Below are 24100 nucleotides of genomic sequence, written 5' to 3' on the forward strand. Positions count from 1 at the left end.
CGCGCGCGGGCTCCGCTAGGCCTGCGTCTCTGTGGTAGGACACAGCGCCGGTGCCGCCATCTTTGGTTTGGGCAACGTCAAGTCGGAACGCAAGGGAAAGCGAAACAGACCCGGAGACAATACATTTATATTGGGTACCTCTCAGCTCTTATTTAGCACAGATAAATCCCTCTCCGGCCTTGTCGAGCTGACTCTACAGCTTTTTCCTTTCCGCCGGAAAGGGGGGCGGGGCGCGTTACGAATCACGTGACCTCCAGTTCTTCCTCTCCCCGCCCCCCCTCCCGCCTCCTCTCTCTCCTGGTCACTAGGATTCGGGCGCTAGGAGACGACGCCAGCGTCTCTTGCCAGTTTGTTTCTTTGAGGCGCGGTTGAGGTCTTGGCTCTGCTGTTCGCCCCCTTCCTGAGCCGTGACTTTGTCCCGTCCCTCCGAGCGTAGCGCGCGGCCCGGCGGGAAGGCACCTGTCGTTGGAAACGGCCCAGCCCTGCAGCGTTCCTGGAGGCGCACGGTCGCTGCGAGACCTCGCGTGCGACCGCGCGAGGCCGACGGCACCCCGCCCTGTTCCCTTGCAGGGGAGAGAGACCGTAACAAGGTTAGACAAAGTAATCACAGGTGGTGTGTCGAAGAAAATAAAACAGTGAAACAGACTGAAAATAAAAAGCAATATGAGGGAGGATAGTTTTCTCTGAGGAGGTTTATTTTTTAACCCGATGAATATATGCTGGTTAGAGTTGTGCAGGTTAAAAAGTGATACTTTAAAACATTTCAACGTTAATACAGATTTGAGGTAAAATAAACCAATAGAGAGGATTAGAATGGCCCCCGCCCCTCCGACCCATGAGTATCTCTCCGTCATTAAGCGTGCGGTGTGTTGCCGGCTGCCGCGTTTCCAGGTATAGGACAACGTTCTTCAGTGCTGTGCACGACAGGTTTTTTCTCTGTATATAGATGTGAAAGCGTATGTGTGTGTGTCTGTATGTCGTGTCCCCAAAAAATGCACACACAAATGTATATACACAGGTGATAGCTCAGTTTCGAAAAGGAAATGTGTTTTAATAAACACTGCTTTTGTAATTATTCAAAGTGTGCGTGTGTACAATTTTGGGGGACACCACACACACGCACACACAGATCTTATTTCCTTTTTAATGCCTGCATAGTATTTCATAGAGTAAATGTGCCCCCAGTCAATCGTCCGCTCCAAGGTGGTCTTCAGCCACTTCCACCTTCTGAAAGTGGCGTGTGGTGCTCCGGGACTCGCTTTTATTACAGTATTGCCGGAGGAGAGATTCCTAGAGTAGGTATCGCAGGGTTGAAGGATATATGCACTTCTTTTTATTTTGAGGGAATGTTTTGTGGAATTGAGACATGTCACTGGGGAAACCAGGAGGAATAACTAATAGCACCCCCAACAGGGAACATTTAGTTTTTTAATCTAAAGCTTGGGGAAAATCCGTAAGGAGAGTGAGTATTATAGGTGAATATGATTTCTGAAGAGGAAATCAGAAGAGAAAAGGACTGATGACATGACGTAAGGCAAACAAAATTGCTTATAAATACTGCTTCAATGAGCAACAACAGAAAGGGGGGTGTAGTCCATTATTTAAAATTTAGATCATAATGTGGAGCTTCACTTTGTCAAGAATTGTGTGATGAATTTGCTTCTGGAGTCCAGTATTTCCTTTCATATACTGGCATTTGTGTATCATGCATCAGTCTTTGTTGACTGGCCCTCAAACACTAAAACACAAGTAAATTTTCTGAAGTGTTTGGAGGATTGGAAAGAATCAATGTAATATTGAAGATAATAGAAGGTGGCCAGATACTCTCTGCATGTGGTGGTCAACCATCAGATACTTCCCTAGGCATTTGATAGAGGAGAGCAAGGAAAGTTTGACTCATTTGTTGAGAAGGGAAGCTGAGCACCTTTGACAGGTACCAGACTTTCTCTAACTTTCCTCTTTTCTTTTTTTAAAAATGTATCTTTATTGATTTCAGAGAGAGGAAAGGAGAGGGAGAGAGATTGAAACATCAATGATGAGAGAGCCATTGATCGAGCCCACAACCCGGGCATGTGCCCTGACCAGGAATCGAACCCCGATCGCCTGGATCCTAGGTCGACCCTCAACCGCTGAGCCACGCCCGGCCGGGCATAACTTTCCTCTTTTCTTTCTGAGCCCTAACCAGAATTATCATCTTAAAAAATTGCTTCATGGCAAAATTGACTTTTTCTGACACACACCTTAAAAGTCTTCCAGCCTGTCCCCTTACTGAGCCCCAAAGCTGCTTCCATATTTTTAGGTATTTGTTAGTTACAACAGCATCCATTCTTGGTAGCAAAATCTTTATTAATTAGGGCTCTCCAGGAAAACAGAACCAATAGGATTTATTTATTTATTTATTTATTTATTTATTTATTTATTTATTTATTTATTTATTCATTTATGCATTTATGCACTTATTTATTTATTAAATGGACTTGGCACATTCAATTATGGAGGCTGAAAAGTCCCACAATTTGCCGTTTGCAACTTGGACACTCTGGAAAGCAGGTGTGGTATAATCCAGCCTGGGTCAGGCCTTGAGAACCATGGGAGTGCAGAAGAAGACCGATGTACCAGCTCAGCAGTCAGGTAGAAAAGGAATGAATTCTCTATTTCTCCTTCTGTTCAGGCCCTTAATGGGCCCTGAATGATGCCCACTCACATTGAGGAATCTGTTTTATTGAGTGCAGATTCAAACGTGAATCTCATCCAGAAATACCCTTATAGACAAACTAGAAATAATGTTTATCCAAATATCTTGGCACCCCATGACCCAGTTAAATTGATACATAAAATTAACCATAATGCCAGGCAGCCCCTGATCTGTTCTCTGTTTCTACAGTTTTGCGTTATCCAGAAAGTCATAAAACAGCATCATATAGTCTGTAACCTTTTGCATCTAGCTTTTTTCATGTAGCATAATGCATTTGAGATTCATGTTGTGTAGATCAATGATTTCCTTTTTTATTTTTATTTTTTTATTGTTGAGTGGTCCTCTATTGTATGGATAATCCACAGTTTGTTTACTCATTCTTTTGTTGAAAGATGTTTGTCCCCCCCACCCCCTCAGTTTTGGAAATTATGAATGTTACTGCTCTAAACATTCATTTGTAGGTTTTGTGTGAACATAAGTTTTATTTCTTTGGGCTAAGTACTAACAAGTGGGATTGCTGAGTCAAATAATATGTTTAATTTTTTAAAAAACTGCCAGACTGTTATCCCAGAGTTCTCTACCATTTTGCATTCCAATTAGTAATATAAGAAAGTTTTAGTTGCTTCACATCCTTGTCAGCGTTTAGTGTTGTCAATATTTTATATTTTAGCCATTATGACAGATTTATAGTGGGATTTCATTGTTTTAATTTTCATTTCACTAATGACTACTGATGTTAGACATTTTTTCATTTGTTTGTCTCCCCCACCTGCTGCCTACCCCAAACAACTCCATAGAAAAATAGACAAAGAATATTAGCAGAATTGCAAATCCAATCACCTACAAACATGTTTTCAAAAGACATAGTAAAGTACACGATACAGAAAGTTTGAAAACAAGGGCAGGAAAAAAATATAACAGAAAAATGCTGTAAATGAAATGTAGGTTTAACAATATTTAAGTCAGTATAATTTAGGGAAAAAGTTCTTCAAAGGACCAAATAAGTACTTTTATATTTTAAAGGATACATTCCATCAAAAAAATATGAATCATGAACATTTTATGATTTACCAATACAGCTTCAAACTACATAAAAAAAAAGACTGATAGAAATGAAAGGTGAAACTGGCGATCACAAATCAGCTGATCAAGTTGTCAGAAAAGTAAAGATGTAGAATGTGTCAATAATACAATTAGGTAGATTGACCTAATTTACATACATACCCAACAGACAACATACTTTGCCCCCAAACACACACTGTAATATTCACAAAACAGACCATCATTTAGATCATAAAGATTTTATTTATTTATTTAAATTAAATTTATTGAGGTGATATTGGTTATTAAAACCATACAGATTACAAGTGTAGAACTATAAAAAAAGGACTATTTAAATAAATCCCCAATAGTAGATCATGCCAGCCATATTTGTTGACCACAGTTCAACAGAATTGGAAATTTAGAACAAAATAATTGCCAAGAGAACAATGAAGAAAACAAACCCAAATTATACATTTGGAAATTAAAACTTTTCCCTAAATGACTGAAGTTAAAGTATAATCAAAATAGAGCACAGCACTAATAGAAATAAATGATGAGAGCACTAACATCAAAACTGCAAAGAAAGCAATATTCAGAGAAAAATTTATATTTTTAAATGGTATTTTTTAGATGACAAAAGACTGAAAATTATTTAATTAGGCTTATATCTTAAGAGGCCAGAATAAGAATAACAAGATAAACCCAGTTTAGAGTTCTTTCTGTTATATTCTGCTGATGCTTAACAATGGGAGGGAACTCTTATTTCTTTGTTTTTGTTGATCCCTAATTTTTAATCCTAATATTTGGATAGATCCTCATGTTGCTTTTCTATCACACAGAGAAAATCCTGCCTATGGATTTTACTTGTATACAAAATATCCAAATTAAAGAAAAGACTTTAATATCTAATGTAGCTGTGTCCAGTCACTAAGGAATGGCCATTGAGGGGCAGAAGGCTCTCTCTGGAATGAAGCTTTTTGGGGGCATCATTAGGTTCTAGGAATTAGTTTGAGAGCTGAAGGAGAATAAAGGGAAACTTTTGCTGCTTTGGATAGTAATATAAAGAGCTGTTGGTTTTTTTTTGTTGTTTTTTTTTAGTGAGCAGAAACATCTGTGTATATTATGTTAAATTAAGAGGATGTTTTCATTTACAAGATGAATTGTTACTGTATTTCATTGAGAATTACTGATTTTCCTTGAGAGGGCTGTATGTAAGTTTCCCCCAGGATTTTGCAAATGCTGAGATTGAGGAACTGTTATTTGAACCTCACCCTGGAGAGCCTTCATTTGTCATGATGCACTGTAAATTCATTTTTAAGAACAAATCAGTATAGCATCCAACAACATATGACACACAATAAGCTTTCTATTTTTCTTAAAATTTTTACATCAGCCATTTAAAGCAAATAGAGTCAATGCTGGATTTACTTTTACCTGGACATCTGAGTCTCACCTGGCAGTTGTCCCAATCCTTCATTCTTTTACCTGATGGTACCTCTTGCCAACACCCACTACATTACACTCTGCTGTGAAAGTGGCCTGTGATTGTCAATTTCTTCTTTCTTCTTTGTTAGGATTCTTCTCCTTCCATATGATTCACACCCATCCTCTCAGAACAGAAGATATCAGTAAAATATTAGGAAGAAGATTTCACATCTCCTTGGGCTCAGTCACCATCCTTTTTAATATTTATCTCCTCCCCTCCCCCAGAGATTTGGCAGTTATTTGTTGGTTGACCTTAATTTCAGGGCTCTGTTACCTCATATTACTTACTCAGAGTGAGAGATTAAAGTATCTGAGCTACTAGATTAATCTCAATTTGGGAAATAAATTATTTCATACAAACTCATAGACACTTATGTGTCAGAGGGATTACATTTACAATGGAAAAGAAATTCCTGATATATTGAATCAGTGACTCCCCATGACTTGTAGGCTAAAATCCAAGCTTCTCGACCTGGCTGAAAGACTGCCACTAAGTGTCCTGATTCATCTTTCTAATCTCTCTTTTTCTCACCTCTACTAACTTTACTATGGGTGTGGTCTCCTTAGCATTCCATGACGATTTTAGATCCATACTTTTATATAATGTTACTTTTATCTGAAATGCCCTTGTTTTTATTTTGCATACCTAAATACTCTCCGAGAGTCTTAAAACTTCTCAGTTCTCTTACATGAACACATTCTATGTATCTTCCTTCTTTTCTACTCAGAGCACTTAAAATTTGCTTTACCTTTCATTGGTATTTTATTATATAATTGCTCTTGAGTTGTTCCACGTTAATGCTTGATTTGCCTATGTTTTATGTTAACAGACATGCTCTTTGGAGGCAAGATGATATATTGTTCTTCTGGATATCATAATGCAATGAATGCTGCTGCATTGTAGGCCCCTAGTTACTTTTATTGATTGATGAATCACTAGTATGTAAATTACCTGGGAAAAGACCCCATATTCCTAAAGTCTTTAATAGTATTTACATACCAGAGGTCTGAGGGGATGAAGGTGGCCTCAGAAATACCTATTGAACATTATTCAGTTAAACTGTAACTCAAAAAATACGGATGTACCACATGGTGGCAGCAAAGGTGCGTCATTATTTTTGCAGATGTATTATACTTCAGTTTACCAGAAATTGTAATTATCCTATTAGCACATTGAAAAAATATTTTTAATGTCTGAGAAGCAAGCTTAGTGGATTATTATTAAATGAGTATTTTTTTTAATATAAGGAAATTTAAAAAATTTTGGATCTTTGTCTTTATTTACAAAGAAAGCGTCTCTTTAAATTCTAGAATTCCTCCATATTATTTTGGATTCAGATTCCTCTCCCCTCACTGACTTATTCCTCTCTACTATGAAAGTTTCATGAGCATTTGGCGCTGTCTTTGACATTTGGGTTTTGAGACTGGGGTCATTGGTGACTCACAGGATATTATGCTTTAGAGAATGTGGACCTATACAAATTCCAGCTGTTGATGGTACACGTAGTTCTTTTGCAGACAGGCTTCTTAGGCATGTTGCCGAGGTTTAATTTCCATGTATAAAGTCATACTTAAAGTATGTAAACTGAAACAGATGTTAGTACTCTGAGAATGCATTTGGTGCACGAAGGAACAGTTCCTTAGCCTCTGCTTCCACCCACACTTTATTTTGAAAGCCCTTTTGAATAGAAAAAGGCCTCTGGAGAACCAGAGAATCTAGTGTCTTTGACCTAATTAGCATGTAGCAATTCATTCCTGGGAAACAGTTGCCCCAAATAAAAGTTAAGTCCTGCTTTAAACTCCTTCCTTTATAACTATATGATTTTCTTTTCTTCCTTATAAGCTTTGTTCTTTAGTTAGGATGCTGTTTACTCTAATAATACAAGTTTTCTTAAAACCAAACTAGATCTTACTATTATCATTTAAAAAATAACTCTGAACTTTCATTTATTTGAAGATTAGTAGCCAAGGCAGATATTTGTGCAGCACCTACACACGTTTTCACTGCTGTGATGGCAGATGTTAAAGCATTATATATGAAAAAGTCTTCCAACATCTGAATTATGTTGGTGGTAGTTTATAAATAGAGCACAAATGATAATGTGCTTCCAATAATCCCCCCCCCCAAAAAAAGGTAGAGTTATTAGAAATAACATCTAATTACTTTCTTTGTATTTTCTTCCTCTGTCCTGTCCTTTCCTCTTTTCAAAGTTATTTGTTTAGGGCGTACCTCAGGTACTATGCTAGGCTCAAAAAAGGAATTTTTATGGACAGATCCTGGTCTTAAGGAATAGTCAATGTAACTTAGAAAAGAAGCACAAAATAAAAACCTCTGACACCACAGAAGAGCCAACCCATAATTCTGGAGAACTAAGGAAGGCTTTACAGAGATGATATTGGATCTAGGCGTTGAATGATGGAGGGGAATTTCTCTAGGCAGTGAGAGGGGAAAGCAGATTTTGTAGGCAGCAGAATGGAATGGTTTGTGGAACATGAAGAACTCTGGTATGGTCTTCTTAACAGATACACATTGGTGGGGGGATTAGGTGATGAGAATAGAAAGAAGGGTGAGACCAGATTTAATTATGGCTAAAGGTTTGGAGATATAAATGTAAAATCTTTAATTAAAAATTAGTGATTATAGTTTTAAGGTTTTGATGCATGCTTTGATTATGATAAAGTTTTAATTTATGTTACTTCAAAGTGGTAATGTATGACTTTTTTTCTGCATGGTAAAAATTAAGATAGATATCAGAATAGCTGATATTCTTAAAGTCAGTGAGTTACCCTCTACATGTCAGTAAAATGCATCAATTAACTAAAAGTTTATGCAATTCCATATTTATTCACATAACGTTTGCTTTGTTATGTAAGCATAAAAAACCTCCTTGAATTTTTCTTTATATTTAATCATTCACGTGCATAGATATTTGGCTTTTAGATTAAGAAGCAGAGCTTTAGTGAAAAATGTATATAATGCATTTGTATAATTACAATACAGGTAAGTAATTATAATGTTGTATTGTAATTAATTAACTTGACCTTTATTAATGGCCAACTCGACTAAACAATAGCCCTAGTATATATTAAATGTAACAGAAATGATTGAATTATCAATATAGTATTTTCCTCAAAATAAAGCCAAATTTAGTGTTTGTGGAGAAACTGTTCAAAAATTAAATTCCATGTTATTTTGTCTAGCTTTTTGAATCACTGATGGAAGTGTTTCACTAGCTATTTTTAAAGATACATATTACTGTTTTTCTATTTTATAAAAATAAGTTAAATTTTCTACTTCTGGTTTTAATATTTATTTTATTCTCAAATCATACACTTTTGGTCTTGACACTACAGTCTTAGTTACGTGGAAATAAGTGATGTTATTTGTTGGGGCGTATGTGGATATCTTTAAAAATGTTGGAAGTTTGGCTTGAGAATATATATATATAAAGATATATATAATGTTTTTTATTGATTTTTTGAGAGAGAAGAAGGGAGAAGGAGCGAGAGAGAGAAACATTGACCAGTTGCCTCCCGTTTGCACCCGGACCAGGGATCAAGCCCACAACCTGGGCATGTTCCCTGACTGGGAATCGAAACCAGCAACCTTATGGTGCATGGGATGACACTCGACCAACTTAGCCACACCAGCCAGGGAGACATGATAATTTTTTAATGTATTTTATTTTTCTGTTGGATCAGAATAAAACATACTTCTAAATTAAGAGGGAAGCATTCATATTGCTCTCTTCCATTTAATGCCTGACATTGAACTCCCTCTTTATTTTTCAACCTGAATTGTAATTCTAAAACAAACAGATTCTAAGTGCTCTACTTTCCATTTTAAAATTTCCATCAAACTGTGGTCATGGAGTGGATAGAAAATTATTATGACATTCTTTAGGTTTGCTAGTCTGCTTGAGTGATTTCATAAATAAACAGTAAAGCTTCAGTAATTTCATTTATGAAAGCCACTTGAAAAAATAATTGGCTCTTAATGTCAGAAATAAATTCAATCTTATAAAGGAGTATTATAAAGATTTTCTTTTTATTTTTTACATTAAAATAATTCTATTTTTTGGATGAAGTGAAGCGTTTTTAAAGAATTAATTGGTAGTTTTAATCTGAAATTTTGGAATTTCTTAAGGTTTCCTCACCTTCCAATTAGAAGTACAATCTAACTGTCATCTCTAGGACTTCTAAAAGACAGTATTAAGAAGAAACTAAAGATAATTTTCTTGTTTCATTACACAATACTGTGGAACAATGCTAACTGAGCAATTAGACTTCTATTTCTGATTTACTAAGGCAGTACTTTTCAACCTCTGTGCCACAAGAATGTTTAAAACATGCAACACCTGACTAATTAGTCAGGGGCATTGACCTCTTTTCCCTTAGATTGTTAAATAAAAAAATGACAGCCAACACAGCAATAGCCATTCAGTGTGAATGAATCAAAATTATACCATTTTTTTTTTGTCAGATTGGCAAAAAATATATTTTTTGTGTGCCATAGAATTTTAGTAATTTGTATATGAGATGAAAAAGGTTGATAATCATTGTACTAGGGCCTATGTCCTAGCATTGAGTGGATTTATAAAAATCAATAAAATGTAAGTATATTTTTATAAGTCTGTGAGCAGAATCTATCCTGTGACATTTTGTAAGTGTAATTTTATGTCGAAACAATAAATAACAGTGACTTTTAGAAAGAAGCATATCACTAAACAAGAATAAATGCCACAAAGTGAAAATTTTATAAACAAAACTTCAAATAAGGGAATGGATTTGTGCTGCTTTTCAGGTAAATGACTGTAGTCATAAAAATTAAACTTGTAAAGTACTCAGATCATGGACACCCTCAGTTATTTCATTTTCCTTTGACTGTCTGGGCTGGGTTTCTACCACCAAAGTCAAGAGGATCAGTTGAATAAATAATCCAGTCCATTACATTAAAACACCTGATAGATTCACAGATATTCCTGGATAACACAGGATAATGTGGTTAAGTAATTGTGTCGGAATTTGCATGGAGTGCCTTTCATCACTACACACCACTGTGGTTCAGTTCTACATGAGGTCAAGGAAATAGCAGAGGTGGTGATTGTGTCTTGTATGGCTTTTGTACAGTGTTTAGAAAGATGATTTTAAGTAAGGCTGGCAGTCAAAAGATGAAATAGTATGTATGAATCATGGCATTTTAATTTTTATTATATTCCAATATCTTTATTTTAAAAATTCTTATTATATTTTTTGAGATGTAATTGACATATAGCACTGTGTAAGTTTAAGACGTAGAATGTGTTGATTTGGTGCATTTATATCATATTCCAGTTTAAAGAATGACTATTAAAGGTCACTATGGTCACAGAGTTTTATTCTTTGGGTTGCTTTCCTTTTTATGATTTATATCCTGTGGTCTTTAGGAAAGTATTAAGAATTAATAGTTGGGTTTTTCTTTTTAAAAGGAAAAGCTTTATTGAGGTATAATTTACCAATAAAAATTCTATACATTTAAGGTATACAGCTTGATGTTTTGATTGTCACACATGTTTTTAAGAGTGTGACTATAGTATGCCAACTTTAGTTACATAGTAATGCTAGTAATGCTAATCTATGTACTTTCTTTGAACATACCATCTGAGAGGTGAAAAGGAAAACTGTGTATGTCCAGGCATTATGGTATATAATACAATGACTAGGATATTAATGTCTGTGGGATAGAATTAACTTACCTTTAGCTTCAGTTTGAGCTATAGCCTCTTATTTCAGATAACTTAGTATTATTTTTACTCAGATTTATATTCATTTACCTTTGTCCTTCACTTAGAAACAACAATGGCTTTTTGACTTGAAATGGATTCTTTGTGCTAAATAAATAAAACTATAAACAATTTTTTACACCCCTCCCTATATTAGAGTGGATTTCATCTTGATATTTATTTATTTATTTATTTATTTATTTATTTATTTATTTATTTATTTATTTATTTTCTAATAAAACTTTTTATTCTATCAGAAAGTAGAGGGAATTAAATATAAACAGTTTTATTTAAACCCAACTTTATTGCTATTTTGCAGGTTGCTTTAACCCTATTTTTACATCAGTTATTAAATGGTGATATTTTCACAAATATGAAACAACTGAGCTGAAGTTATCTATACCTACAGGATTATTCTGCATTTAATTTTAATGTACAAAGGATGAAAAGTTTATATAGATATAAAACATACTCACAGATGGCACCAACTTGGAATTCTATCCAACCAAATGACTATGTGTGAGGAAGAATAACAGGTTTTTTGTTTTTAAAAACATCTTTATTGATTTCAGAGAGAGGAAAGGAGGGGGAGAGAGATAGAAACATCAATGATGAGAGAGTCATTGATCGGCTGCCTAGCCCGCAACCCAGGCATGTGCCCTGACTGGGAATCGAACCCCGATCTCCTGGATCCTACGTCGATGCTCAACTGCTGAGCCACGCCCGGCCGTCACAGTTTTTAAAAAAGTAAAATAGAAAATCACAATAATAGTAACAGTTTATTGAGTGCCCACTATGTGACAGGGACTTTACACATACATAGTTTGTATCTTCAATCCTTCCAACAATCCTGCAAAGTAGCAGTAATATTCCTATTTGCAGATGAGAAAACTGAAACTTATAGAAAGGTTAAATAGTGCGCACATCTCCAGTCTTTAAAGTGTTAATGACACAGACTGAGATCTGTGTGCCTCCACATCCCCAGGGTCTGAAACTGCTTGGACCATAGTAGGTGCCCAATAAATGCAAAGGAAATAAAATCCTGTCCTATTTTCATTCCAGAGTAAAGAAGTTCATTAAATTGGAATTCAGTCAAGAAAACTGATTAGAGAACATGCATACAAATACATTTGAAATGAACTTATGTCCCTTAATTATGGATTTGGAATTTTATTCATGATAACTAGGGTCTTTGGATTTCGAGTTGACAGCTATCTAATTGTACAATTAGACAAAGCACAGTGGTGGAAAGTACGCAGGAGTTGGGAGTTAGGTTCAGCTAAAATCTTGGTTCTATGCTTTATTTAACCACCTTGATATTTAAATTGAGCACGTGAATCTGGATCTAGGGGTCCAGGTAAACAGAACCAGCCAATTCAGTTGTGGTTTGAACAGCTTTAGGTAATGCATTCTACTTTCGTCATCAAAAATACTGCATCCAAACTTAGCGGAGGATCTTTAAACTACTACCATAACAAGATCTGGAGTTTAAGTTCCTGTTACTGGAAAGGCAACCTTAACATTTCCCTTTTCCCAGAAAATGAAAAACAGAGAAACCCTCATTTCTTTACTACATGTCAACTGTTACAGATGTCTTAAAGCAAAGAAAATGGAGAATGTGTTTGCTCAGTACAACAGTGCTAGTAAAGAAGCGTCTTTCTGTAGTAGTCCTGCAAGTTAATTTACTTGTTGCTTTAGAAAAAAATATCATTTCCATTAAAATTATGTCTCTGGGTAGGTGATTCATAAACAGAGGACCTGGAAGTGGAATCTGTCTCTTGAGTCCATTTACATTCTTAATTATACACAGTTGCTGTGTTAATGAAGGATTTTGGATTTTTCAAAGGCAGAGAGTCTTGTCTTTTGTGATTAAAATGTTAGAGCGTAGTCACATTAAAACAATGCCAAGTAACATAATAGCTTAGAAAGCTGAGTTTTGAAAAAGGTGGATATCCTTTTCAAGGTGAACCTTTTTTAGTTATTTCGAACTCAGCTTTTAGCACATTTTAAAAACGTTTCTTTTGATGCAAAACAGCTGTAGCTATGTTTTGAGTGATGTCAACATTCCCCTCCACCTCCTCCTCATTCTTACACTTTCCAGGCTAAAGGCAAAGGATTTAAAAACTTTGCCGTTTTTTCTTATCACACACTTCCTACAACTGTTTACCTTTTTAACTAAACACTTTATAAGAAAACTTTTACAGAGATGGAGTTTGAACAGTTACTTGAAGCAAATAACCTAAAAATGGTTGAAAAACAATAGTTTTGAAAAAAATTTTAGTATTAAATCTTAAAACACCTTAACAAATTTTCACTGCATTTTCTGCTTTGGAAGAACGTGGCCAGCACAGATGGTACAACTTAATACACACTCAGTAGATATCTGGGTTAAAACAGGCAAGTCAATTACAATTATTTTTTCTCTGAGTTTATAGCAAGTGATCCTTTCAGTGTCTTCAACTCCTATAAATTACAGCTCCATCTTTTTCAATTTTGTGGTAATTTGTCAATGGGCTCTTTGCCTGAACAATGTTATGATCTTGCATCATCACTGGTGAACTTCCCACACCTTAGAAACTGAAGTATCAAATTAATAGCTGTTTATTGGCATCTTGTATTTGAATAACATCATGTGCAAGTGGCTTTTAATATATAAGTAATGCAGTCTAAACCAGTTTTCAAACAGTTTTCCTAGTCACATGGCTAGAGGTAAGTGCTGGGTCAATCATGTTTAGTTAGAGAATTTTTTCCATATAAAAAATTTCTTATAAGATCTCAAGGAGTGCGTTTTCTGGTGGAGCTTATTAGTAGGGGGAAGAGCTTGATTTTAGACTAAGGAGAAGTACAAGGATAAGATTGTAATTTGTGGTAGGAATATACACTAAAACAGATTTTTAAAGATTTTAGCAATAAAAGCATTTTGATGGTCTTGGAAATTTCTGAACTTAGTCAAATTTTAGTACTGCCTGAGATGATACTATCTCAGAGATGGAATCTACCACCTCTTTGTTTTATTTGTCAAATATGTTGTTACCCCATAATACAATAGTTAGGACTGCACTGGCAGTTTTTTATATTCTTCTGTTTTTCTTTCCAGGTTTATATGGAATTTCGAGGGGTTGAATTAAGCTTAGTGTCTAAACTTTTTATGTATTTTATAACGGTACATAAAAGTAAAAATGGTTGTATACATTTTAATATTAAATTTAATATTAAATTTGCTCAAATTATTTTACTTTTAAAATAGTGGGATCAGAGGAATATTATTGTGTTAACATAGCAAAGAAATACATTAATAAAGGATAAACTAATATCTCAATTGGATATTAATAACTTACCTAGACTAGTTACCTAATGGGAACACCATTTCAAAATGATGTGAAACTTAGTAATATTGAGACACAGAAATAATGTAAGGAAAACATATTCATTTAAATAGAAAGGACTAGGGGGCAATTAGCAATAGCATCAACAAAAACAAATTAAACAATTTTACCATGTAGAGTGAGCTAATGTGATATAAATCATTTTTAAAGCAAGTTTTAATATTTTCTTTTTGATATTCTAGAAATAAGAAAGAAGATTTAATGAGTAGCATACCTAAGAAGGCCTTTTAAATCCCTCTTCTCAGAACAAACAACCCTGTTCTGTATACTAGTGTGAGAAATCTGGTGGATGGCCTCTGAGAATAGTACGTTTAATGTATCAGATAATTACTTTCTCTTCTTATAAGGGAATCTAGAGTAAATTATACCTAGCACATCAACTCTTCTGAGACACTAGACTGCTATTTTGTTCATATATCACCTTGTTCACCCTGGTTCTCTCCTTTGTGATCCTGATCAATCAGCATTTGTCTAAGGCATTAGCAAATTAATTTCTCTTATTTAATGGGAGCATTGGGTTCTCATTTTAAGTTTATAAGTGTCAGTGACCATAGCTACAAATCAGAGATGTCCTCCATAATTCTCACTGCCATACAGCCTAGGAACCTGTGAAGCTCCAGCATTAAACTATATGAGTTCCCTATATAGTGTGTCTGTCAGATGCTGTGCATGGAAAACAGGATTAGTAGGTGTTTTACCATTCTACCTCCATTTCAGATTACACCTCAACACCATCTTAAAAGATCCAGAGCATATGAATCTTAGAGCATTTGTTACTTTCAAAGTAGTGCTATTGCTTTTGATACATTTAAAAAAATAAGTAGTTTTAAAAAATCTTTGAAAATAGCAACCACTAATTTCCATGGCTAATAACTTACCTTTAAGTCAACTTTAGTAAACTCACATTTAAACTAAACAAACCTGTTGACCAAAGGGAGAACTTTACTATTTTAAGAAATTAGCATCTCACCTCACAGTGACAGTTTTTAGAACATGAAAATAGTTCAGTTTTAATGAATTCCAAAAGTAAATTACTGATGCCTTATTAGTTTGTTATAAATAATTTACTAAATAAATCAGGCAAATGGATTCTAAGTACTGACTACCTGTTTTTACCTTTGATCTTTTCTTTCATTCATTTAGACTGTAGAGTGAAGACTACAGTTTGGAACTGATGGTTGAGATCACTAACCTTGGGATATAGGTGAGCATAGCGTACACCGCATTTTCTTGTGACTTTTGAGCAGGGCACCCACTGTGTTGTATAGCTTTCTTTCATATTAAAAAAAATTAAATTACAGTTTACATTCAGTATTATTTTGTATTAGTTTCAGGTGTACAGCATAGTGGTTAGACAATCATATACTTTATTTATGTTCCCTCTGATATTTCCAGTACCCAACTGGCACCATACATAGTTATTACAATATTATTGACTGTATTTTCTTTTTTAAAAAAATATATTTTATTGATTTCAGAGAGAGGAAGGGGGAGGGGGAGGGGGAGGGGGAGGGGGAGGGGGAGGGGAGGGGAGGGGGAGGGGGAGGGAGAGGGAGAGGGAGAGGGAGAGGGAGAGGGAGAGGGAGAGGGAGAGGGAGAGGGAGAGGGAGAGGGAGAGAAACATCAATGATGAGAGTCATTGATCGGCCATCTCTTGCATGCCCCATGCTGGGGATCGAGCCTGCAACCCGGGCATGTGCCCTGACTAGGAATCAAACTGAGATCTTCTGGATCATAGGTGGATGCTCAACTGCTGAGCCACGCTGGCCAGGCTAACTGTATTTTCTATGCTTTACTGTACATCCCCATGACTCTTTTGTAACTACTAATCTGTACTTCTCAATCCCTTTACCTTTTTCACCCAGTCCCCCAACCTACCCCTCACCCCTGAGCCACCTACTCTGAGAACCATCAGTCTGTTTGGATAGCTTCTTATCCCAACTTTTAATGCTTGGCTTTTCTCTGTCTGTAGCCCTTACTTCATGACCTTATTTCCCTCCTTCCTCCATCCCAACCTTATGGCCATGCCTTGCTAGGCAGCAGCAGCTGGATTTGACTTGATTCTCATTAATTCTAAGTCATCTTCTGCTCCATTCTTTTGAAGCCTTTTCTGCATTAGCATGTGTGGGCAACCAAGTTAATGTTTACTCTTCAATTCTGAAAAAAATTTGCTAAAAAATTTGGTAGTTTCAATAATCTTGGCTTTATTTTTAAAAATAAATATTTTATTTATTAGACCTGTTTTTGTCTTACCAACGTTTTTGGTGACTCTCAAGTCATACCACTTAGGTATGTTCTGCTGTGACTGTGCATGTCTTGGCTTGAAGGACAAGCCATCTTGGCATATGTTTTTGTGGTTTGTGCTGGTGAACTCCTCGGCCTGATGCTGCTAAGATGGTGAATTGGTACTTAAACACAGAGTCATCCTCTGGGCATCTGTTTTACAAAATTATGTTCTATTTAAGCAGTGTTTTGGGCTTGGCTTGCCAGATTTTGGACAGGCCCTAGAGATCCAGGAAGGCCATGAGAACTCATTTCTGTTCCAAGACCCAGTCATCTTGTTCATTAGAGTGATAGACTAATGTGCTTCTACTGACTAATGTGTTTTCACAATTCAGAATGCTTCACAGTATTTCCAGGTTTTATGAAATCTAATGAGAGACAAAATGCGTTGATAGAATATAGTTTCTTGATGCAATAATATCTTCCTTCCAGACTTCAGATATATTTAGAATTATTAGGAACTCATTAATGCTGACAGGTCATTAGAAGTTAACATTTCCCATTGCAGTGATGTTCGGTTTAGATTGGAATAACATTTGTTTTCATTAATGACTCAATTAATGATCTCAATATGTATGTGGTTGAGGTGTAGGGATTAGGAGCTCTAGCTGATTGTATTTTCTTCTGAGAATACAACAGGAATAAGTAATAATGTAAAAGCCCCTTTACAAATGTCAAATGGATCATACATATGATTATAAATCCAAATTGCTTTTTTCCAATTTAAAATTTATTGAGTTATTTTGTGCTAAAGACTGGACTGACAGTATAAATTTGGGCATTCTAAACACACCAGAGCAGGTAAAATCTCTGAAGGAGAAGGTAAAAATTATCTTGGAAAAAATTCCTAGAATCTTTACCATGTATTTCCATGATGCTTTTATTAAAAAGTGTTTTTTAGCATGATGAATAAAATGTGTCCACATATTGTGTTTCCATATTTCTCTATGCATATCACTTCCCAAAGTAATTTTTTTATCCTCACTGGAGGATATTTTTTTTTATTTTTGAGAGAGAGGAATGGAGAGGGAGAGAGAAAGAGAAACATTGATGTGAGAGAGAAACATGGATCGGTTGCCTCCCATATGCGCCTGACAGGGGATCGAACCCATAACCTGTGTATGTGCCCTGACCAAGAATTGACCACACGGCCCTTCAGTGCATGGGACGATGTACCAACCAACTGAATCACACTGGCCAGAGTGGTAATTTTTTGAAAACTTCCCCAAAATAACATAGGATTATCGTAGAGTCATAAAATATTAGAACCAGAAGATATCTGATTTACAATATTAAATCATAGCTGTTTGATGTAACTTGATATAGGATGTTTGGAATTTTTCAGTGGTTCTTCCATTAGCATTTCCTGGGATCAGAACTGCCTAAAGCACTGGGAATAATCTTATACCCTGCTGATTAGCATCAGTGCCTAGAAAGAAAAGGTACTTAGAGAATGTTTGCAGAATGAATGAATGAGAGAATGAATGAATGGAAGGGAGGAAATATATGGGATGGACTCAGGTGCTATTCTCTGCTCAGCATTACTTAATTAATATCATGGAAACAAAGGGAGCATAATTCCCTTTTATTTGGTGAAGGCACTAGGCTCCTAGATCTTAATTTTATGTTCCTCTTCCTTAAACTTATATGTCTGCAATTTATTTTTTATACAATGAATTTTTAAAAACAAAAATCATATGTCACACATCTTTAAAATCTCCTAATGCTTTTTCATTGTAGTTAGTACAAAATCCAACCATTTATCATGACCTATAAGTACATGCTTAGTCTGACCCTTGCCCACTCACCCAATCTCATCCCCCACGGCTCTTTTCCTCTCACACTGCATGCTAGTCACATTGGCCCTCTTTATGGTCATAGCTGGTTTTCACTTCAGGATCGTTGTACTGACCGTTCCCCCTGCCTGGAAGGCAGATCTTCACATTCTTGGCTTCTCCCCATCATTTAGTTCTCATCAAAGGTCACCTCCTTGCCCGGCCGGGCGTGGCTCAGCGGTTGAGCATCGACCTAGGATCCAGGCGATTGGGGTTTGATTCCCGGTCAGGGCACATGCCCAGGTTGTGGGCTTGATCAATGACTCTCTCATCATTGATGTTTCTGTCTCTTTCTCTCCCTCTCCTTTCCTCTCTCTGAAATCAATAAAGATATATTAAAAAAAGAGAAAAGAAAAAAAAAGGTCACCTCCCAAAAGATGCCTTCTTTGATCACCCCACATATTTCATGATGCTCCCAGGTCAGTCTCTGTTTGTATACAGAAGTAAAGTATGATATCTTCCAGGAGAGCCATTACTGCGGTGCCCTCAGTGTCTAGAACAGCACAAGTTGAATGAGTAAATGCTATATATTTTTTTGAGGTATAATGGACATATGACATTGTTAGTTTCAGGTGAATGCTGTATTTTTTATTACATTTTTAAAATGCTCTATCACAAAGAGTCAGGAATGAACTTTAAAGATTGACCTTGCTCCCTCTGTGCTTTATGCATACATCTATAATTACCATATTATATTCTAGCACTTTATAAGCCCATGTTATTCACCAGTTGTAATCCCTAGGGGAGCAGAACCTTTTGTATCTCATGGTTTTGGATGTACCAGGAGATTTTAGTATGTTAGTTTGGAGAAGGGAGTCTTAAGTTTATTAGACAGCTGTTATGCAACATAGAATGAAAGCAGATTTTTACTTTCGGGTTGTATTTATTTAAGGGTTAAGAACATAGAACTTAGACTTATGTAGGCGAAGGAGTTAGGGAAATAAGAGGAGAGCTGACCTCCTTTTTCGCCTGGGGATTGGTGGACAAAAGGGATAGCAAGAGGGAAAATATGGAGTCAAATATGTGTCCCAATTTTCCCTCTCTTGGCTTTAGCCTAGGTTGAAGGAGTTTGGGAAGTTGATGGCATATCAATGGCATGCAACTGTTCCTTGCTCCCCTAACTAGGACTCAGAGAGGCTATTGAAGTGGGGAGACCTTGACCGATGTGGAGAGGGGAGAGGGTTGGACACTAACATGAGAGACAGTCAGGGTGAGGTGATTCCACAAGAGGGGCTGACAAAACACCATCACAGCAGGGAATGGATGGAGGCAGCAGGGTAAACCAGAAGTCTGAAGCAAGTAAGAATTGAGGAAAAGCTGAGTTGGCAAAAGGAAGAAGCCAATTTCTTCTGGGAACAAAATCCTAGCCAAAGGAGTGGACCATAAATTTGCTGCTCATAAATTGCAGCAACAGAAATCAGTGGGGCAAACAGTAACCAGGAGGACAAGGAACTTTAGTCTAGAGACTAGCAGATGCCAGTGCAAGGACTGGCATGAAGCTGGAGGCCCCTTCACCCCAATACCAGGAAAATATTACACCTAAAATGGTTGTAACTTTATGGAGGGTTGGGTAGGAGGAGGCTCTTATGAGACTGAAGTTTTTTATCCAAATGGGAGACTGAGCATTACTTAAAGGGACTGTTAAATGACCAGTTTGAACTGAAGATCTCTCTATGTCTCTATCTGTATCTCTAATATAACTTTACCTAAATTGCTAGGTATTAGATAAACAAGAAACAGATTGGCTTCAGACAAAATAAAGAACTTAAGTTTTTGCTGGACATAGGGTTTCAATTTCAATTACATTTTAAATGAACTTGTTTTGCTTGATGGGCTGCAAGAGGAGAATATTGGCCTAGAAGCTCTCCAAGGCCCCTTCTTGCTTTGAATGTTAAGGTTTCAGCACATTTTCATTATTTGTCAAACTCCTAAAGCAGCCTCCTTAGAGGTCTCCCTACTTCCTGTACACTTTCCTTCAGTACCCTCTCTCTCTCCAGTGTTGGAGCAAGAATAAACTTTCTCAAATGGCTCTTTATTCATGCAATGCTCTTGCTCTGAAGCATACTCTCTTGAACAGATGAAAACTCCTTTTAGGGATATTAACATTGTGCATCATCTGTCCTGTTTGAGACCCTTTGCAGGATCAGATGTATTTACCATATGTTGAAAACACTTGATTCTCCTGCCCTTAGTCTTCTATTCTAAAAGACATCTCTGCCCTTTAAACTTTTAGAACTTTAAACTATGCTCAAAACTTTTCTTTTTCACTCTAACATAAACTGGCTTTTTATTATATCAGACTAAAAAGATTTGCACAGCAAAGGAAACAATAAACAAAATGAAAAGGCAGCCTAGGGAATGGGAGAAAATATTTACAAACCATACAACTTATAACAGGTTAATATCCAAAATATATAAGGCACTCTTACAACTCAATATAAAAAACACCAACCCCCCCATATAAAAAATGGACAAAGGACCTGAATAGACGTTTTTCCACAGAAGACATACAAATGATCAACAGGTTATATTAAAAGATGCTCAAAATCAATCATCAGGAAAATGAAAATCAAGACCACAAAGAGATATCACCTCACATCTGTTAAGATGTATATTTTTTAAAAAGACTAGAGATAACAAATGTTGGCAAGAATGTGGAGAAAAGGGAACCCTTGTATACTGTTGGTGGGAATGTAAATTGGTATAGCTGTTACGGAAAACAGCATGCAGGTTCCTCAAAAAATTAAAAATGGAATCGCCTTTTGACCCAGTGATCCCACTTATAGGAATATATCCTAAGAAACCCAAAACACTTATCAGAAAGAACTTATGCACCCCTATGTTCATAGCAGCACAATTTACAATAGCTAAGATCTGGAAACAGTCCAAGTGCCCACCAGTAGATGAGTGGATAAAAAAGCTGTGGGATGTTTACACAATGGAATACTATGCTGTAAAGAAGGATCTCCCACCCTTTTGGACAGCATGGATGGAACTGGAGAGTATTATGCTAAGCAAAATAAGTCAGGCAGAGAAAGGCAAATATTACATGATCTCACCTATATGTGGAATCTAAAGAACAAAATAAACTGATGAACAAAATAGATCTAGTAACATAGAAGCATGGAACAGACTGACTAATCTCAGAGGGAAGGCAGGGGTGGGTGGGTGGGGGGAGAGAGATTAGCCAAAGAATTTATATTCATAAATGTACAACCCATGGACACAGACAATAGTGTGGTGAAGGCCTGGGGCATGGAGTGGTTGCGGGGTAGAAGAGGTCAATGAGGAAAAAAGGGGAACATTTGTAATTCTTTCAACAGTAAAGATAAAAATAAATAAAAAGCTTCTTAGAAGGTGATCAAATACCAAGACTAACCAACATGCAAAAGGTAAAGATGATAAGCATCAAAAATTCAAGTAGTTGATTAAGGAGAATCAAAGAGTAAAATGAAGTATAATATTTTATTGAGCCTTAAAAGCAGCATTGCTTACACATATTGTGAAAAAGCTGGATTCATGAGGTCACCCTGTGTGCCAGAGAACTAGAAAACAGCAAAGAGGCCATTCTCCCTTTGAGGACAGGAGGAGTTAGAGTCACGTTAAAGCTGGGGCTGAGTTGAAAGCTTCCTCAAGAAGGGTTGTAGTTTTTCCTCTGCTCTGACATCTGCTAATGTTGGAACTTTGTTAACATGTTTGTAGAAAGGGCCATGCAGAAGAAAGCTTTTACTTTTTATTAACTTTCTTTTGAATTCCAGATGTGTAAGTAATAATTTTCAAATATCAAAATTTTTATTAAATTGTGTTGCTTATTAACCACTTTGGACCTATCCCGAAGCAAGATCTTTAGCCATGAAATCTTTTCCAGACTTGTAAGTCTACTGTATAATCGATAACACTGTACTGGGCAAACTTCCCTATTTTCCTAAAAGCCACATTAATTTGAAAAATTAACATTCTCTATAAAAATTTAGACATTGATAAACTGTGTATAAATTATACTATAAACAAAACACAGACATCATATTAGTTGACAGAAGCAATTGCCCCCATTTTGAAGATAAGAAAACAATTATAAAATTAATATATTATTTATAGTCTATATACATTATTCAATGAATAAAAATGGGACCACCAAACTATCTAGCAAAATATAGTTATGAAGTAATGCTATTTGGTAGATTGGTGTAGAAATAAAAAAAATAAGTAGTTTATTCAATAACTTATTTTATGGTTATTTAAATTATCTCAGTATTTACATTTTACACTTTATATCTGTAGACCATTCTTAAATAAATGTGGGCCTTCTCATGCTGTTTCTTACTTTCATTGATTTAAGGTTTAACTTTCCTCCAATTCATGTACTTCATATATGTGAGTACATATGTATATGTTTATAAATACATTTGGATACACCTATCACTTGGTATATAATATTTTATTTACATTTGATTCAGATTTGTATTTTCAGAGCGTATTTGACAATTGAATCTTACAAGTGGCCATATTTCCTATTAACTTTATTGAAGATTAAGGTGTTTTATTCTCCTTTGTTTAGAGAGTAGTTTTAAAGAGATCCATAGTCTGAAAAGGCAATTTGTAATATTATACACTGGTGAGTTATATCTATTTATGTTTATTTATTCATTCATAGCTTCCTTAGCTCACATGTCACTTAACCTGAATGCACATTTTTAATTTGGAGAATACATCTTGCAGTAAATACTAAATATTAATCTTAGAAGATTTTCAGGTGGTAAAACTCTTACTTTAAGTGATGACGCATACAAAAATTCCTTGAAAAACAATTTTTAGGACTCCAGCTTTGCTTTAATTTTGTGCTCTCCATATAATACTGAGGAAAAGATGAATCTTTGGTAATTTTTTGAATTATTAAATTAGCAATCAACCCATTAACAATATATGTTCTAGAAATGTGACTTCCCAATTATTCCATAAAATAGGTTCTCTAGGAGTCATTTCTGTAAATATGTTAAATAAAATTTATTAAAGATTATTTTGAGGCAATGTTCAATTTCTTTTTTTAAAAAAATTTTACTGATTTTTTACAGAGAGGAAAGGAGAGAAGGCAGGAGGGAGGGAAGTGGAGAGAGAGAGAGAGAGAGAGGGAGAGAGAGAGAGAGAGGGAAACACTGATCAGTTACCTCCTGCAAGAGCCCCAACTGAGCCACGCTGGTCAGGGCAGTCAGTTTCTTAAAATTAAAAGAAGGGTAAAATTCGACACAGGAACTTCAATAATTGTAGGAATCCGAATCTTCCTCCAAAACATCTAAACTTTGAGATTGCCATTAGAAAAGAAAAAGATATGTGAAATATAATGATTTAATTAATTCAACATCTAGTGAAATCTGAGCCCTATTCCATGCCTTGTCACTCTTGCACCCTGTGTCATTTCATTTTTCATATTATAGTTTCTTTACAGTAAGATACTCTTTTCCAATTCATAACCATCCTTTGACTTGATATATATTTTTTATGGCTGCTTTCCCAGATAGGGTTTATGCAGGTTGCTTCCCCTTCCTTCATAGGACATTTTCTTGAACAAAATGAAATTGATTTCAAGGATAAATTCTCTTCACTTGTGTGCTC

At 35.8% G+C, this 24100-nt stretch overlaps 1 long non-coding RNA gene across 2 annotated transcripts in view; it reads left to right on the forward strand.

Moving 5' to 3' along the window:
• The first annotated feature begins 106 nt into the window (after window positions 1–106).
• The window catches only part of LOC148092590 (uncharacterized), a 201691-nt gene continuing 177697 nt past the window's right edge, over window positions 107–24100 (forward strand). Inside the window, exons 1-2 of one of the 2 annotated variants that reach the window (XR_015714917.1) lie at window positions 107–134; window positions 15516–15576. This is a non-coding gene — a long non-coding RNA (uncharacterized LOC148092590). Of the gene's footprint in view, window positions 135–458; window positions 591–15515; window positions 15577–24100 lie in introns of those variants that run through there. The other variant, XR_015714916.1, reaches the window with a different exon arrangement.

This window comes from Miniopterus natalensis, chromosome 8, assembly GCF_054644295.1.
Source record: "Miniopterus natalensis isolate mMinNat1 chromosome 8, mMinNat1.hap1, whole genome shotgun sequence".
Classification (NCBI taxonomy): domain Eukaryota; kingdom Metazoa; phylum Chordata; class Mammalia; order Chiroptera; family Miniopteridae; genus Miniopterus; species Miniopterus natalensis.